At 38.6% G+C, this 20,036-nt stretch overlaps 1 protein-coding gene across 7 annotated transcripts in view; it reads left to right on the top strand.

The window, feature by feature from the left end:
• LRP1B (LDL receptor related protein 1B) overlaps positions 1–20,036 on the top strand; it is a 738,176-nt gene that overhangs the window by 47,643 nt on the left and 670,497 nt on the right. The window lies entirely within an intron of this gene.

Genomic DNA, 20,036 nt, shown 5'->3' on the forward strand with positions numbered 1-20,036 from the left:
AGTTGGGTGTTGATGAACTGAAACAGTGACATTCAGCAAACAGGTTTTAAGGCTTTTGTGGCAGATATGAAATGGAGAGTAAATATTCCTAGTGGACTGTATAAGCTTATACCATCAGCGTCTCCGATTGCCTCAGTCCATCACAACCCCCCCGAGATAGCACTGGAATTGGCCTTGTGTTACGCAGGCTCATTGACTTTTACTGTGTCGTGTATTTCATCCTCTGCAGGAAGACGACAGTAGGGCAAACATAGTCTTTGCATTAAACTTGTTCTTAATTGCAAGGAAGGGAGTTTGTTGGAAAGGAAATCAGGACAGCCACTTGCTCTTGGTAGAGGAGGAGATGCTATGACTATTTTAGGAGACATCAGCCTGAAATCCAATTAATTAATTATATTTTTACAATGCTCCACACATACTTTCAGCTGTTATATCTGTGCCCGGGGTGTCAACAATGTCATTTTTTCTACTTCTTTCAATTTTCACCTCTACAGCTCCATGAGAGCCTGACACATACAAAAGGCAGCCAGACAGACTTTATTCTGCCGTCTGCCCCTGATGGGAATATGTGCACAGTACCCATTAGAGTGAAGGTATTTCAGCATAGGAGCAGTGGTTTGCTTGGACACAGCTGGAAAAAATGGAGCTTAAATATATTGTTTCAGAACGGCAACTGGGAAGCTGGTGACTCACTGCAAAAAGTGCTGACAGTATCTTACTATGCATGTATTTTTAATGTACACAGTGCTACATGTATAAAATGCAGTTAAAAATATGAAGTATTGGATTACCATTAAAAGAAAGTGCCGTAATTACGGAGCACAGAATTTCTCTAGGAAAAATTCAGGTTCTTAAAAGTCCCAAAAGACAAATTAAATAGGTTACATCACTAATTCTTGTTTAAGCTGTGGAGATCGTGTGGTTGGAAATGGCTACAAAAAGGTGAAGAAATGAGAAATTTTAAATGTACTTGAAAGAGAGAAGAGATTGGAATGAGTGCTCAGATTCAGAACGGATCGGTCATTTTGAGTACAAGACCGAGGAAAGCTGGTGGGCAGTGTTAGAGGAAAATAATTTTGGAGGAAATCCTGTTTTAAGGGCTCTGTAAGAAGATACTTTCTTCGTGATGTGTATTACAGAAAAGAGAGGTTATGCTTATAAATTAGTGTGTTTCACTATGAAAATACCCAATTCTGTGTTATCAGCCTCTGTGCCAAATAGGAGATAGACCTACGAGGCCCGTTGCCAAAAGGATAACACATTTCCATTTAATGGAAATTAAATGATGTCACATGTAAGAACTTGGGTGCAGTTGGCCAAGAAAAGTAGAAGAAGTAAAAGATTATTTATCATTAAAGGCCATAAATCACCGTGGTCAGATCTCTTTAGGGGGAATAATGCCTCAGCTGGTTGCATGTCATCCCTGGTGAGCAATAACTGAGTAATGGCGTTCCTGTTAGGGCAAATTGAACCCAAGGAGAATTTTGTAAATGTTCCCAGTTAATTAAGATATTACCAGTTCAGCAAAAATAATAAAAACATTAAAAAATGGATGAATATAGATACAATTAGCATGTTTTAATGGATTCGTTCTTTGATCATTTATCTCCTGGTCAGCATTACTTTCAAATACAATATAAATGGAAGAGATGTGAAGTGTAGCTGGAGTAAGTGTCGTTGTGAACTTCTCTTGGGGTGGTGCAGCGCTAACGCTCTGTTCACCATGCTCACACCTACACGCTGACACTTCGACTGAAAGCACTTGCAATTAAAAAATGAATCCAGGGGCCTATTCGTGTCGAGGAAAAGAGAGAGAGATGTTGTATTTTCAAAATATCTGTAAACTTCAATGTGACACATCTGGCAGCAGGTGGAAGGACTTGCTACTTGAATTGTAGGAAGAAAATCTTATTTATATTAGCTTTGTTACCTTTCAGATGCTTTTAGAAAGGTTGAAATGTATAGCTCAAAGGAAGAATAGTCTGCCTGAAGCTAGGAAAAAAATAGTCAGGCCTGTTCCTCTTTCATCTTGCTACAATTAGAATACAACTGTAAACCATGTATTTCAAAAATTGTTTATGAACTCACAGGTCTGAACTGAATAACCATCTGTAAAATTTTAAAAATTAAAATCCCTTTAGGAAATAGTGACCTTGCAGAGCTTAAATTGCTTATAAAATTCTGAAGGCTGAATTAGTTAGGAATAGCGATGAGCTAGATAAAAACTAAGTGTAAAAAAAAAAAAAAAAAGGTACAAGCTGTTCTCCGTCTGTCCAAAGGGCTCGAAGAAAAGCCTTACTTCTCGCTGAAATATCTGTGTATGCTGTTTCTTTCAGTTTGCTTCTTATCATATTTATGATCAGATGCCAGCAGCTTTAGCAAACGACTCGTGCAGTAGCTCAGCTTGGAGCGATGAACGAAGTATCTCCTGTGACTGCGATCGATGCAGTCAGCGGGATGGACCGGCACGTGCTGGTGGGGAAGGACGAATGTAAAACAGCACTTACACAACAGAAGCATTTCTTGCAAACTGTAGGTCAAAGCTGGGTTACAGAAGTGGATCCATTCTGTTGAGCGCTGGAGAGATGCTTGCGTTGGGGCTCGTTGGTGTTTAGTTGTCTGTATAGAATTCAAGTCTAGATAAAAGGGGGGGAAATGCTGAATGCCAAGTCTTGCAAACTCAGCGGAGCTAAGATCATGTTACACGTACTCATCTGCACATTGCAGACCCTACGCTGTTAGTAGTAACAGGGTTGTTGTCTTATCTCGGGTGGTGGTGGTCTGCTGCGGTGAGAAAGGTCTCGCTCTGCTCTTTCTTCTCTACCTTTGTGTCAAAGGTGATGCTCCTGAGGAAATTTTTGGTGGCAGTAGAAAAGTTCCCAGTGGCCTCTGATTGTCAACTGTTATAGACATTTTATTAAATAGTAAATAAAAGATGTTATGGAAGGAAAGCTGTAAAGAGAGAGATCTTGGCCAAAAGACCGTGCTGCAAAATGGTCTATAAATTAACATGCTAGTTAACTCAAACACCAGCAGGAGCAAAGAAGCTTATATTGGCCATTATGGGGCACTTAGGGGTTTTTACAGCAGGCTGAACTTTCTGCCAGTTAATTTTTATGTTGTTTTTAAACTTGATCTTCACTACTGTTGTCCAAATGCCATTAATTTAAACAACTGTCAATCAAAGCTGATTATTAGTATGCAGGGGTTGTGGTATGCTGCATATATAGCAGACTGCATAGTCCATTTTGCTTGTGTACGGGTTGGAGATCAGGTATGACAGTTGCTGTTAACAAAATGATGAAGAATCTCACAAAGTGCACAATGTATTTTAAATAGTACTTTGAAGTTGAATTTTGAGTTTTAAAATTCCATTATTTAATGTTTAACCATAAAAAGAAAAGTACTTTCCAAAACCTAGGTACCAGTGACGTGAGGTAGTCAGCTTTTAAGAGTTTTTCTTTCAGATACAAACCAGAAGTTGCCAAATTAAGAGTTTAAATCTGAAATGGACCGAACTGTTGTTCCAGTGGTGCAAAAATTACAATTAAATACCTGTAAGAATGAACACTACTGTAGTAGGAAGTAAAATGCTCTGTAGAAAACCCCAAGTATAAGATTATTCTACTAGTTGAAAACTTTTACTCGCTTTATCAGAGATCTGATAAATGACTGAGCCATGCTGGTTACAGGTTAGGTCTGTTGACTTTCTGCTCTTCATTGTAGGTAGTGTCAGATTTGTACCTAAAACAGAGCAAGAAACAGTAATAAAACTCTAATATAAGCGGCACAAAATCTCAATAGTGTACAAAATGTCACTTAGGAAACTCTTTGATGTTTGAGGAAAGGGGGTAATAGCTTTATTTGTCAGTTCTTTCCATTTGCATTTCTGTGCTCTTTGCTTCCTGAGGAAATCTTTTTCCATTTAATTAGAAAGAAAAGCTAAGATACATACTTCTTAACAGGCTTAATTTGCAGTGCTATGCCAAAGGTGCTTTGCAAGTCTTTGTAGGGAGTGTGGGAAAAGAGTTTCATATTGTTCCTACTAAGCCCTTAACAGTACTGGTTATTGCTGCTTTCCTACCACTGTCTGCATTATATCTAATGTTAATTTCCACGCTTTTTGGTTTTAATCAAATTTTAAAAAGACCTTGTCTCACCTGCCTCACTGCCTCATGTACCTGCAGATGTGTATGTAATAAACCTGTGACTTTCAAAATCTGAAATCTTCAGTCTGGTACATACCCGACTTTTATATTACACAATATTATCAAAATTTGGGATATATTCTTATGAAAACCAAGTTTTTCAAAATTTTCTACAGTTTTAAGATTATGGTCATTTATTGCCTTCATTAATTTTTAGAACCATGTTAAAAAAAAATAAAGGTAAAATATCATAAAACATTAATTTCTGTTTTACACAAAAATACATATAATAGGAATGTCCTAATTTGCAGTTTTACATACTCTCTTTTGTGTGTGGACTTTCTATACCAAATCATACCATGTTTGCAGCATGATTTTTCATACAAAGTAACTTTTTTGACAGTTCACGCATCTTATTAAGAGATACTTTCTTTTTTATACAGATAGGCTGCTTACCAATATTTTGCAAATAATGATAAAAAAAAAAACAACATTCCATCCATCAAGAAGGATTAGGGAAGCCAGAGATTAACAATGACATATAGAAAATTACATTTTCCTTTAAAAAAGAATTTAGGAACCAAATTGAGTCCTAGACTTCAATCAGTTTGTTAATTAGTACTCCAAAAAATGCAAAATCATTCATTGATGGGGAATGTTGATATCCATGGACAAATTGCCATATTGCAATATCGGCGCGGAGCATCCCAGCCTGAGAAAGCTGCCCTGCGTAATTCCCAGTATTCACCCAATGAAGGACTAACTCTCAGAAACCTCTCACAAGCCTGATGGCCAGCAATAGGTATTCCTAATGCCAGGCCCCTGTTGCCAGGCACACTCGTTACTTTAAACTAATCGCCATACTAAAGCACGGAAGTGCAATCCCAAAAGGTAACATTCGAATCCTACAGATTTCCAAGCGCTGGCAAAATGCAGCTGGGAATTTACTCACTTGGGATGTTTTGTAATAGCAGAAGATGACTTGAATTGTCAGAACAGAAACATTTTTAGCAGCAGTGATTTGCTTTCGACAAAATGCTGATGGAATTGAGACAGAATTGATTATTTTCTGCCGGTTTGCTCACAGATTTCCTTACAGATCAGCAGAAGAGCTGCTGGCTACTGGGAGCTCGCACATTCCCCCCAGCATCACCCTTGCTTTCTCTGCCTGCTGTCTCCTCTGCGGAGGTGCTTAGGGGAGGGAATAATTCTTCAGATTTAGACAACAAGGTGATTAAATATCATCGTTTGTCTTCCAGCAGAAATTAATGACTTTGTCAACCTGTCTGTGAGTTTTCCTAAAATTTCTTTGTAATTGCCACACTGAAGGTTTGCAAAACAGCCCGTTACAGGTTTAAGGACCGAGGCAGGCAGCCTGTGGGCGGTTCGCTGTAGCAGCATCCAGCCTGGCTCCTCCGTACAGCACTTCTGGGTAGAATGAGGCTGCAGGTGTAAACATGTAATCCCTAGCATTTTCTACAGAATGCATGCATGGGCTATTTAGACTGTATGTATAAGCTTTGAGGCAAATGAACTCTTTAATTACACATTTCATGTAATAGCAAGTTACTAAAGTATACGTAAGTAATTTACACGTTGAGCAGTATATTGCTCTCATCCTCTCTTCTTTTTAATTCCCTTCTTAAAAACAACATCTGCAAGTAACTTCTTTATAGGCAAAATCCTCATGTTTTCCAGGATTTCTTGCAAATTAAAATTTTACTGTTTTATTTCATCCCTTTAGTTGGTTACCGCCTTTTCATATTCTTAAAGCAGTGATGTACACTGTAGACTTATTTCAGAATAGTCCACTGTACCCACGGTCCCACTGAAATTCCTTGCTGTTGGCGCAGATAAGAGGGTCTCTGTCGCTGAAAACTCACTGTATCCCAAATCATGGGTGTAATTAATTCTACTTAATTTCACTCCACTGATAAAAGCTACTCCAAAAGCAGGTATTGTAGATACTAGGAGTGAAATAGCTGAATTTATTTCTGTAGTGACCCTTGCACAGAAGCAGTTCAGGTTCACATTTTGGAGACCTGCAGTTCAGGCTTGATCCTTGGTTCTCCGACTGCGCAGCAGCTTGGATTCAATATCTCTTCATCTAAACCTGAGCACCTACAAACTTTCACAATTTCACAAGCAAAGATTGGGAGTTCGGTTCCATGATTGCAGTCTTTTTTCCTCGCTCGATTTTGAATAAAAACCTGTTACTCGTAGGCACATTGGCAGACGGCCGTGCGAGGTGTTAGTTAGATTTGCGGAGACTCGCAGCGTTCTATTCAGTCCTCTTGGGTCGCCTCAGCAAGACTTTAGGAAAGATGCTTGCACATCGTTAACACACTGGTAGCTACAGAGAGAGGTTTAGGAGGCTATTTTGCAGCCTGGAGGAGTTGTCATGTGTTCCACATAAAAAGCTAATGTAGCCTTCTTTTAGAAATAACAGCTGGAAGTCACTGCAGCAGGTAGGACAAGTTATACTTGAACTGGTTTTGCAAAGCCCAAGGAAAAATAAACAGAGCATCTATGCTGAGACCTGGGGCTACAGCTCCAGGAAAGAGGATTACAGGGCTGGAGTTCATGGAATGTCGAACTGCGCGGGGGGAAGCAGAAATGCCAAGGGGACACCCGTGTCCCAGTCCACCGAAGACTTTGCAGAGGGGCTACCAAATAACCTTCACTGTCTCCACTGGCTCAGGCTGCGTGAAATTATCGCATGTTGGGACGCTGGTTCCAGGAGGGAAATCCTGGAAGGTTTTTCTATGAGGCAGTGCTGAAACATCCCATTTGATGATTTTTTAAAAATTGTTTCTGGATTTCAATTTGAAATTTTTCTTGTTAAGTGGTTTATTTTGCATTTATAAGATGATACACCAAAATGAGGACAATTTTAAAATCAATTTTGTGGACTTTATTATTTTTTTAATGTTCATTTATGTACATTTTGAAAATTTAGGGCTTGTCCAGAATTGGATCAAAAATAAGACTTCAACTATCTAGGCTATGTAGGGTATTATTTATGTGCTTCATATCTGATTTGACTAAAATTATACTATGCTGAATCCGAATGATACCATGCCCCCTCAAGCAAGTTAAAACACTTTCATTGTTACATATTTGTAATATTGTACTGAATATGTTATGTAAATGTAGGGGTTTTTGATCAAGAAGAAGAAAAATCATAGGTCATGTCTGACTTATATCTACCGTCACCGCCGCATTTAGAGCGAGGACTGAATTACTACTTAATTGGAAAAACAGAAGTATAAGAGACTGTAGATCTAACCACATTTCAGAACCTTCCTGTATTTGAAGTAAGAATCAATTGTCTGCTTTATCAGGCAATACAGGGTTTTAATTCCTACTATCCTTTCAACCTGTCACAAATTAGCCATGATTTATATGTGAAGCTACACATGATGAGTCATTAGCAGTGGCAATACAGCCTATGATGTATGATATGTATGCACTATACATATAAAACCCATAAACCAAAATGCATATGTGTGTATACAAATGCACACTTGTAATAGCGTTTAGACACACCGAATCCACTCCATCTGGAAAAGGATGACCTTCTGCAGTACCACATGAATTACAAAATCTTTTCTAGCTACTACAAGTGTATGGATCATATTCTTAGAGCACCCATAAAAGTCATAGTTACTGTCAATTTGAGAAATTTTAGCTCAGTGCTCCTGTTTCTCTTTCACTGCCACAGGAGAAAAGAAATCCTTCTTACGAGAAGGACAAGACGTACTACTGGATGGTGCCTTGACAAATGACCTTTGCCTGCCTCGGGTACCTCTGGGAAGGGTACCCTTGAAAGCAGGAGTGTGTTTACGTTTGCCGTGGAACGGGGGAGCGATGCATGCTGTGCTCGGCCTCCTCGGGTAACGTGGGTGAGAACTGCCTTTTGACATATTTAGCCTCTACGTTTCTCCCGTGCTAAGGAGCAACCTGGAATATCTCAGGCTGCTTTTGTTTTACTAAACTCTTCAGTTTCAGGAAGAGAGATACTGAATATCTTGAGGAAACAGATTTGTGCGGTATTGCTTGTTGTGATATTGCATTGTTGCATTAAGTGGAAAAAAGGCATTACTGCAACTTTTCACTAAGGAAGGACAAAATACATCCTTCCTTATTCATTAGACCCTTTCAGACTGTGACCGTTCTGTCACAGCTGAGATGACAGGAGGCCATCCTTCACAGCGATGAACATGTCAGCCTGTCCTCTTCTCAGCTGTCACCGTATCATTATGCATATGGCAGAGGGGAAAAAAAAAAAAGGTGCAATTTGATTGAAACATGGATTTGTGCAGACATAAGGATCGTGGCTCAACAGATGTGATCCTTACGTTTGAAATAGGAATGAAAATACGCATCAGCCTTTATTAAAGTTTGCACAGCTGCCTCTTATTCCTGACGTGTGGGGTGAGAGGGGTTCTGTTTCTTGAGCTTTCCTGCACAAAACGCTTGCTTTCTGATGACATTCACTCTTCGGTCACCCACAAAACAAGCTCCTTTATTTTTCCGAAGACTACAGCTATGTCTTTCAGCGTTTGTAATAATAGATAACAGCTCCTAGTCCTAACCTTCACAAATTAAAGTAGGAATCCCCAGGAAAGACTTTACTGAGTAGCTTGTTGCCTGTCTGAACCCTTTAGAAAGCAAAGCTTTAAGTCAGCAGTGGTCGGAGGAAGAGTTGGTCTCTACGGGGAAGGCTGTGCTGGAGCCGAACGTATAGCTTGCAGCAGGACCTTGAGTAAATGGCTGAATCTTAAGAATCTTTTAATAAGCATAGCTCAGATAATACAAATTTTATTTTTTTGTGTCAATAATACAAAGCAGCTATACAAACACCTTAAATTAAAATTATTGCAGATAGAAATCTATATTATTCTTACAATTTACTATATACTGCTTTGACCCAGACTGTGGGTACCCAGACTATGTACCTTCCTAGCTTACTAACTCTACAGCTGTCTAGAGAGAATAAACACATCCCATGCAGATTTCACCCCTGCCTGGCATCAGAAGAAGTGACGTTGAAAGCCATTACATTTGAAGTCTGTTTTAGAAAGGGGTTTTGATGCAGCAAAATCCCACATTGCATATTTTGTCATTAAGTTATTTGAAAACATGATGATAATGTGACAGAATAAATAAATGTGAAAACGTTGACCTGTGTAGAAAATAAACTGTTGAAGGGAAGTAAATCAGATGTAATGCCTGTGATGACCACATCAGAGAGTTTGACATTGTGGTATATGAAGAGGAAACAATATCTAGAAGGGCAGAAGGAAAGGAAGAAGTGGAAGGATTTTAGAAAATACTTAAAATTCTGACTTTATTCTTTTAGATTTGACTGATTAAGGAGAAATGAAGCCAAACTCATGTCTCCTGAAATTCACATAATGCATTTAGTGTGTTGTGAGATTCACTAGCGATAAAAAAGCTTGCTAGGGGATGCAAGGGCTACCTGAGTAGAAGGAAAAAAAAAAAGCAATTCAATGTCCTGGTTTAAACTTGGTCTCATTTACTCTAGTTATTGCAAATTAGTGGAAACTAATTTAAGCCTTACTTACTGCAAGAGGTGCTACTCTGATCTACAGAGTCAGGAGGGAAACGTGAACTCCAGTATCAGCCATCTGTACAGTGCTTTTTGTTGAGGCCCTGAAAAAACCCCATACTCAGTACTTTTTAAACTTACATAATGTGTTCCAGTCCCAATTGCTCTATCTATCTATTAACCTATATACGTCTATACTGGGAAAAAGAGTGCAAATCTAAGATGCCATTTGCTATTTCGGTCTGTCCTTGAAACTTCAAATAAATCAGACAGAATAAGACCACTCGGATTTCCACCAGCACCATGCATAGTAGGGTTTCACAGGGAGTAAGTAGCAGGGCTGTCGCTGCAGTAACTCGGTGTAGCTGCAGTGTAATTTACAGAGGGGGTTTTTATTATTTTCAGATTAAAACGTAGCATCAGTGATAATGCACTTCCTTGTAACCACACTGCAGGCAATAACACATCTTTTGAAGTATGATCAGTGCTGTATGCAAAGCTCCTTTTTTATGAGAAATAGAAATGCTGAATTTTTTTAACTATGACATGCTTTTAAAATACTCCCCTCCACTGTCACTAGGCTTTAATAAGGGCAAACATCACACAATAAAATAAAAGGTCATTTATGACAAGAATGTAAATATATGGTAAATCCTTTGCAAAGATATGCCTTGAAGTTTGTTGCGGGAGTTCATTCCAGTCTAGCTTTCATAAGGGGAGAGCATCTTAAGCTATTTGTTTATTAACAAATACTACTCTTCATAAATTTCATACTGTGCCTAAGTCTTTCTTCCCTGTTTGCTTTGTCTGTAAAAACACACACTATCTGTGGCTTCTTTAAGCTGCTCCTATGCAATCCCTGGCATAATGGGAGCTGGTCCAGCGAGGTGTATTTTGGGGGGGGAGGTTGGGTTTTTGGGGTTTTTTTTTTAATTTTTTTCAGGACCGCTTATTTCACTCAGTGACCCAATATGAGCTATATTTGGGAAAAAAGAAAAAAAAAAAAAAAAAAAGAAAAAACGAACAGAAAAACTAGGATAAGTTAAACTGATGTTTAGAGGCTTGGCTAGCCGAGCTGCAGCACCGTAATTGCTGCTGACAAGCCTCTGCGGTGTAAAGCTGGCCCGGCACAGGAGCGAGGGCACAGGAGCTGCACAGCTTTGTTGTAAAGCCCAGGAAACTTGCCTATAGGTTCCTCCCACCCCCTGGCCTCAGGTATTCGGTGGTACCCCAGGGATTAATTACAGGGCTTGACAATTAATAGGACAAAACTAGATGTAGCTGTACTATTCCAGATTTCAGAATTCCTGCCATTACCTGAAAATGATGTATTTCCTCAAAGGCTTGTACGTTTGTCTGAACTAAAGAAGAAATGAGACTAAGAAAAGCATAAACCAAAAGTAAGAAAATCCTTGGCCTGAATCTGACCGAAGATTTACTTTGTGCTTGATTTCATTCGCTTGCTATGTGCCCCCATAGAGGACTTTGTTTCCTCTGTGCATATTAATAACATCATGCAGGGAGACTAACAAGATGCAGTGAATGACTAGGGGAGCAGCTAGTGTTACTCTTTTAATTCATTTCTACAGCAATTAATGTTTCTCTGCACTTTTGGTTCTATTCTAAGACCTTTTTTTTTTTTTTTTTTTTTAAGAAGTACTTACGTCCAGGTCTCATTTTTTACTTTTCTGCCGTTCTCTTTGAATAATAGAGGTGTTTATTTAAGGACAAGTAAGAGGTGCTGGGAGGGGCAGGCATCATGATTGAACTGTAGGCTCCAAATTGAAAAGACTTTTAAAGTTGGGTGTTATTAAGAGCGCATTTAATCAGGGAAAGTGGCAAACAATTTGTTGTAAGACACATAAATACTAGTGGGAAACTTAATTTCAGTGGCATAAAAAACAATCAGCTCTTGCATATAAAGTAAATGGAAAACGGGTACCCCTGCACGTTATCGCTCCTGCCGTGTACCACATTCATTTACAACAATTACTTTCTTCTCTTGACCAAACCAGCCTTTTTTTTATCCACAGAGTAAAGCAGAGGCAGAAAGATATTCAGAAAGCACAGTAATATGCAAAACCAGCCACAGGATTTTCTTTTTTTTTTTTTCCTTCTTAGTTGGTCATATTTAATAATCATAAACTGCCTTGTTGCTTAAGAGCCTGACCTTCTCTGTTAGCAAAGCTCGCACCTAAAAATCCTGCAAAGTTTCAATTTCTAAATGTCACAAAATATCAAATGAGTGCAGAAGACAAGAAGCAAGTCAATAAATGTTTGTGTTCTTCTCTTGATGCTCTTTTGTATTTCATTTTGTATGGAAAAAAAAATTAACCCAAAATTTAATCTCTCCTCCAAATACAAGAAAGAGAGCAGAGCCTAGGGTAACAGTCAGTTAAAATATTGATTACAGTGCATAGCAATTTACTGAAAAATAAATAAATAAACCTGAAATGCCTTCAAACTATTTAGGAGAAAGCATACTGTTTCCTATGGTGGGAAGAAGTATAATTAAAAAGCTATCAACAGTCTGGGATTGTCAAAAGTACTTTGTCACCTGAAGCACATTCCTTGTAATTATCTTTTGGGCTGTAAGCTAGATCACCATTAACCTCCAAAGAAGAAGGGTTACTATGCTTTCTGGTGTGAGAAATTGTATCATCATGTAAATTAAACCCTGTTAGGTAGTCAAATTGGATTTGGGAAACGATTGAGTATTAAACCTAGTCATGTATATTATCAAATGACAGAAAGCATGAAATGCTAAGAGGGAAAGAAACAGAAAATTATTTTTTTCCTTCCTTAAAAATGTCAACATTCTTGTACAAAAAATATTTTTTTTTTGGTGAAGGTAAAAGCAAGAAGAGGAAGTAATATGTATGTGTATATACATTTTGATTACATAATTATTTTTTTTTAAATTTCCAGAGAACAGAAAATGAGACAGCCCAGCGCTAGCTGATAATAATGTAGCAGTAGTTGAAATCACACTTATCTATTACTCAGGATCTCATACCCTGACACATAATTACCAGGGTTGATAGGTAAAGGCTCCTTCTACCCATATGAATCCAGTTTCCCAAATTTCCTGCTGATGCATCTGCAGCAACAGCGGCTGGATGGAAGGCAACTTTCTTCATCTCTGCAACTTTGTCTACCTGGTATTGTGGAACACATGAAAAAAATTTAACCAAATGCTGAAAAATTAATACTGTTCTCTAGAACATAGAAGGTATTACGTAGGGAAAAAAGGAAAAGAAAAAAAAATGACTGAATTTTCTTTTTACTGTAGTCAGTATATGCCTGAAAAATTTGTGTTTTGAATCCAAGGAGAAGAAATGCCTTTTAAGTATAGATTTTTTTTCTTGTTAGCTTTTTTAGCTGTGTTTACAAAGGTGCAGTATTTCAACGACCAGCATAAATTAAAGGGTGGTTTCACTCTGCTCGATAACAGGTTAGTCCTTGGCTAGTTAGAAGTGAGTGTGCAAAGACACCAAGTCTGCGGGTAGGTTTAACGGTTGCATGTTCCTGCAGGTGTTTTAGATGGGCCAAGTTGAGGTATATTACCAAAATTTCAGGATTGCAGCACTGCTTGCGGCAGCAAACTTGTTTGTTGTCCTGTTTCATGCCATCCCCGTGTTTGCTGCCTGCTTGTTGCAATGCCATAAGCTCTTCCAGAAATCTCAAGCTCATAATAAATACCCAGCCCGAATGCGGCGATAGGAGCTCATCATGTCCATCGGATCTCCCAGCGTAACGTCGTGAGTGGCCAGTGTGGTGTTTGCACCCAACACGATGTGTTCGACAAGCGCTGTTCAGCCGTGCTTAACAAGGCTCCGGCTTGACATCGCCTTTTTAATGTCTAAAAGAAAATCTTTCCCCTTTTGCAAAAAATAGCGTGCAGAAAGAACGCTGAACCTCAGTTAATGGCGAGGGAAGAGCGGGTAATACATTTTTTTCAGAAACAGGAATAAAACACGGAGCTTTGCGAATTGCTAACATGCAGTTCCATCATTAAGGAGCACACACCTCTTTGTAGCTGCTAAATATAAAAATAATTTGCTAACAATCTCCAAAGCTTTCTGAGAGTTTATTTTTTTTTTTTACATTATTTCGAAGTGAACTTTTTTTTTAAAATTTTTCTGCCAAATTACCGCATGTTGACAATGGCTTGTACCCAGCATTTATAGTCTTTCTGCTTTCAACTTGTGGAAAGTGGGTAATTGAAGTGGTGTGCACAATAAATGAGAACATCCATTGGTTCCGTATAAACCTTTTAAAAGCCTCGGAACGGAAAGTAAGGCAGGCTAATATGAATTGCAAAAGGACACAATTAATTTGTACATGAAAGAAGATTTTTAGTATGCCATTAGCCTCTGTAACAGCCAAAAATAAAAAGGCAATCATGTATAACCTTGCCAAAAGTATGACAAACTGCTTGTCATGAAAAAGTTTTGTATTTTAAGCAAATGCATAATGTTTTTATAAAAATTACTCTGTTAACTCTTACTTGCTGGCAATGAAATTAGGTTTAAAAAATGGTATAAAAAAGGCAAGATCATTTCAGAGTAGTCAAAAAATCAAGAGCATCTGCTAAAGCAAGTGGAAATGCTGTTGCTGTTTGAAGACTTTTGAATTTTCAGCAAACCAATTCTGTCACGTTTCCTCTGTGTCCCTACTCCTTTTCATACGCCTTTACTAATGGAAGTCATGAGGAAGTTGTGAATCTCTGTTCTACATCCCATATCTTTAAGAAGCTAAATTTCCCCTTTTTTTTTTTTTTTAAAGTCTCTTTTATTCTTCTGTCTTCTCCCTAAGTTACTTAATCTATTTCAGCATATATTATCTGCATATTATACAGCATATATTCTATTTTTAGAAAAAGTATGTATATTCTTACAAATTATTAAGTGGTTTTATTTCTAGATATAGCTAGCCAAGGTCATAAACTGCTCTTGAAGATTCCTGCTAACAGTGAAAGTTAAATTACGCTGTGGATATTAAAAAGACAAGATGGTGTGACTGATAAATTATTTTCTGCATACTGTGAAAAAAATGCATCATAGGATTTTAGTAGCCTGATTTAATCAATAACTCTGCAATTACTAGTCAATCATAGCTTACTTTTATCCATCATTACAAAGGTGCAATAATTATTAGTCCTCTATGAAATTATCTGACATCATTAAATAATATAGGTAGAATAGGAGCACTCTTAGGAAACAACAGGGAGCTGGTGTCTTGTCAGGGATTGTGAGCAACCACCATTTACGTTGATAACACTTAAAATATCACAGTAGCCGGAAGAGAGACCCCTGAATCTTACAGCAATAACAGGGATTACAAATTGTATCTACTGGAAATAAGGTGAGGGATATTTGCTGGAAATATATTTCTCAAATATTGCATGGTTTGCAATGTTTAGTATTTATTTATTTCAAAAAAAACATTATGATAATTTATGGTACAATAAACTGTGGTATAGGAGAGTTTAATAAGCCTTTCTTGTGTGCTCACTTAGAAAGAGTCTTATCGATTATCAGTCTTATTTTTTCATCAGTGCAGCTCATTTGTAACTCCATTCAAAATCATTTGGTGGAAGGAGAAGGGATAGTTTCTCAATGCCTATGGCAATTGAGACAATTTATCACCAGACAGAAATCTCTGAGTCGCAGTGCTCTCAGGTAGCTTCCGTGCAAAGTCCTGGCTGATCTGAATCCAGTTCCCTCCTTGCTATTTACTCACCTTCATACTTTTCCTATGCAAAGGTTTTTATATTTCTTTTGATATCTGTTTGGTTGTACACAGATGCACAAATGACTTCTTAAAAAGATCCAGTTGGGTCTAATTGTGTTGGGTAGATTTATGATTGTCTGTGATATCACATTAGTCTGGTATATTTTGCCGTGTACATATCTATATTTAGATCAATCATATTAATTATGTCCTAGGTTTCCCTCTTTCTCTTTTCTTCTTTGATGCTGTAAATCTGTAGAAAACAGGACTGAATGAGAAACTTGCAGTCAGTGCATCTCGTGCAGCAGAGAATCTGTTTCTCACCGTTACATCAAAGTTTTTCTTCTTCCTCTGTGATCCTTCTTTGCCATTTCTGACAAATTTCTACACTCTGCCATGTTTTATTTCTCTCATTTTTCCTTCCTCCTCTGGATAAATGCTGCCTTCTTCAGCCTCTCATATTTTCTCCGGTGGTGTACCACTCAAGGCTGCGCATGGCCCCGGGCAGTATTTCTTCTGTCCTGCTTTCCACTACAGTCCGTTCTCATCGCAGCTGTGGCACAGATTCTGCATTTCAGCTTTGCAATAGCTCACATTTTCTACTACTTTTCCAGCTGTGGAAAATACCCCTCTTGATGAGCCGGCCATCGCTATAAATCAAGTAACGACAAGTACAACCCCATTAAGGATTCCTCCTATACGTTGGCTATCTGTAGTGCTAACCGTAGGATGGGATTGAATGGTGGGGACAAAGATCTACAACCTGATTTAATGTTGAAGTCAGCCCTCGCATGGGCAGGGGGTTGGACCTCCTGAGGTCCTTACAACTTGAATTATTGTATGGTTCCAAATATAGCCTTTTTTCCGAAGAATTCTTTAAAGAGACGTGTAAGACTCCCTAAGGATGCGTGAAGCATCTCCTCTTCTTCCCCATCTGGACTTCTGCACTTCATTTTGTCTCCCAAACAATCCACACTCGAAAGCACAGCCAGGATATTAGGCTTCTTTCCAAAAGAGTTAAAGAAATATCAAGTTCCAATTAGCCTTAAATGTCTTCATTTTTTTCTGCTTTACATTCTGTGATAGGGAAAATTAATAATGATGGCTCCCATACAGAAAACTGGGTATTACATACAAAAGGATAATAATAATAATAACAACATTAAATGATAATAACAATAATGATCCTGGATTTTACTTGAACTATTCTTTCCAGGCCACTTAAATGTTCTTGGCTTATTTATTTAGGAAAAAAAACATTAGGTGAAGGATTGCACCATTTGCACTACAACTTTTAAGAAGAAATACGGAAAGGCAAAGAGTCAGACACACCCTGGCATACTTTGATCAGTTTTGGTGAAGTTACATCAGGGACTAATTTGGCCCGAGAAGCTGGTAATCATGTACCACAGATGTTACAGTATTTGAAGGCAATGGTCCATAATAGCAGAAGGAACAATATTATGCCCCAAAGGACCTATCAAGTGAATGAGATGCTGGAGAGGTTTTTTACACCAACACTGAATCTATACTGGTTGCAAGGTCCAGGTGTGCCTAAGAAAATGAAAGACTTTACTGGATCTTAACATTTTAGATTAAACCTGCTGCTGTCTGATTTAGAGCAACCAGAGGGCATTTTAATACGATCGTCTAACTGCCTGTATAGAAGTGGACAGTTCAATATGCAAACGGCATTTCTGTTTCTTTACCAATAGTCTTAAAAATTTTAAAGTAATGTCTTCATGTATAGCTCAAAATCTTGCAAAATTTTTGTCTTAATAGAAATGCTTAATGTAAGTTCTTAAAATGTTGTCAAATATCTATTGTAAGTAAAATGTATGTGAAAATCTACAGACATTTATGTATCTTGAAAACCAGTTATATAGTTTATCATCTGGAGGACAGAGGTCAGAGACATATTAGAAATAGAACAATTATGGTTTGTACTCTGTGATTAAATATCAGAAGCATTAACCAGCCACAGCATTACAGTCATAATATTAGAATAAAAATGACAGTTACTCTTGTAAAAGGCTACTGAGGTTGTGTGTGTATATAGCTCTTCTCTAATTTAAAATGGGATACAGGCCTGCACGTACTGATTCATTCCTCCCACCCAGAAAAGGAGGAGAGTTCCCAAATCTTTCATATGCCCCAAGGTAAACATTGAAACCTTTGTTACAATCCAGCCAAACTCTGAATCGCTGGTGGCTCATTCCCAGCAAACTACCTGATTAAAACAGGCAGCTCAATAGCTCTGTCCTTTTGGGTTTCCGTCACCAGGCAAGGGACAAAGATGATGAACCTCAAAAGCAGCTTTGGTTTCCTTACCACTTCTTCAACTGGCAGTGGAAAGAACTTCCCGGGCAGCTCGAAGTAGCCAGTAGAGTCTGTTTACTTCTCCTGGTGACTGAATAACAAGGTGCTCTATATTCTGAGCAAATGTCTTATGCACTTTCTTGTTTCTTAGCAGTTTGGAGGGGTTTTTTTCCTGGTTGGTTTGTTTTTAAGCATTGGTCCTGAAAGGTCACGTGAGTCTCAAATTCTACTCGTCTTGGCATCAGCCGCGGACTTCTCCGTTGTTGCTGGTTTGCTATGTGTCTGTTTTATTTAGGTTAAAAGGCAAAGTACATTCATTCAAGGCTTAGGCAGTTTAGCATAATTAATGGTACAATACAAATAATTGAATTAAGTTTAAACATTGCTAAATTAAAGTCCTCAGAAACCACATGTACCGGTTTTATACTGCCAGACGCACAGTCTCTGTCTTCACTGGAGATTATTTTTTTCAGTGTGCTCAGTGCAAGGAGGTGCCAGGGGATGGGAACAGTCCAAAAGAAAAAAAAACCACTAAGCCCAGCGAGGGCCCCTTGCCCTTGTAAGAAGGGGGTTGAGTGCTCTTACTGTAAGGCAAGTGATTCCCCTCAGCTGTTGGATGGCCGTCGCGTTGAAAGGGCTCAAAGGCTCCATGTCTCTCTCTGTCCCTTCAGTTCCTCTCTGGGAAGGTTGCCCTTGCCCCGTGTAACAATGTATGTTGTAATGTTCTGATGCGTCTCGCACGTCTGTCCTATAGAAAATGAACTGAATGTGTCTGTCAGCCCCATGTGGTCTCCAGACAACTATGATTTCTTCATTACTCTTCCCATGATTGGATGTCAATTAGTGACTTTATTTTTAAGTTTTCATCAAGTTAGCAATCCCTTGGGCTCATGAGTCTCCCAACACCTCAACCATTTTATCTAATTTATTATACAGACAGAAATGAAGTACTGCTGTCAGGTTACACTGGGGAGACAGAGCAAATGAGCTCCAGTGCACTGTGAGGTCTCAGAGACCCAACCTCCATCCAGAGGGACCACGGTGTGTCCTCCGAGAGACTTGTCCTTAAACCAGCTCGCTCCTTTCAGCTCAGTGACTGTTTTCACCTACATAACACAAATGCTTCTCGATATGCGTAGCACTGCATACTTCGTGCCCTTTTTGTTACTCAAGAAAAAGGTTAAGAATGAAAATATCTGCCAGCTAAGGTCTTTTCAACTGATATTTCAAGATAGAGTCCAGCCGAAAGATTTTGTATTGACAGCTGGTGAAACGTTCATAGAAATGACATCTGCCCATTAAAAATATCCCTCTTACTTTCCCTTGTCCTCGGGGATTTCAAGACTGCAAATCATTTCCATGAGAGATATAACCTTAGATCAAGTTATGTAAAAATATATCACTTCCATCAAGTGAAATAATCACAGTATGATACAGGAATATTAAATAACTGCCTTCCCGCATGGTATGCACAGGAATTTTTGGAGTTTTCCTCTAAGTGTCTTCGATTGTTATTTCGTATTGTGACACCTGTAATTGTATATAGCAATCTAGATTTTAAAATCCTGACAGGGCTGCTATGGGTTCCACAGCATACATAAATCCATCACAGCGTACGAGATAGATTTTAAATTGATGGTACCACACCAAGCACTGAAATAAAAGCACTAGCAGCACTTATCCTTGTAGACTAATAGCTGCAAATGATTTTATGAATCATTAGTTCAGATCCTATAGTCCTACCCATTTTAAATCATTTCTAGATTAATGCTTTTTTGTCTGTGATACGATATTAATAGTCTACTGAAGAGCATGCAGTTTCTAGCGGTGTGTCACACCAACATTTTAGTGATGGAAGGGAGTTTGTAGTATTGCCGTAACTGATTAATTGCTCTGATTTGGGTAGCGGGCGCTTTTTCAAGAGGCCATCTCCCAAGAGCTAGTATCCTGTGAACAGATCTGACTTCTGAGCACGGATTACCTGCTACTGAGTAGTTATGCTTGGATGATGACATGGGACAAAAACCCCTCAGATTTTATACCCCAAAAGTGCTCCCTTACGTAGCAATCCAGCCGGAACCAGCAAACGTTGTTTCAGCGTTTTGATTTTGCTTTGGGTTGTGTCGGTAGAGCCATGAGCAAACTCAAGCATCAGTTGTTGCATAGTCTGTTGTTAATCCTCTCCCTCCCTAAGTTCAGGGCAACACGGACAGCTGAGGGCAAACACGGCGCCAGCAGAACTGGGTTTTGCCTGGAGG

This window comes from Grus americana, chromosome 6, assembly GCF_028858705.1.
Source record: "Grus americana isolate bGruAme1 chromosome 6, bGruAme1.mat, whole genome shotgun sequence".
In the NCBI taxonomy this organism is placed as follows: domain Eukaryota; kingdom Metazoa; phylum Chordata; class Aves; order Gruiformes; family Gruidae; genus Grus; species Grus americana.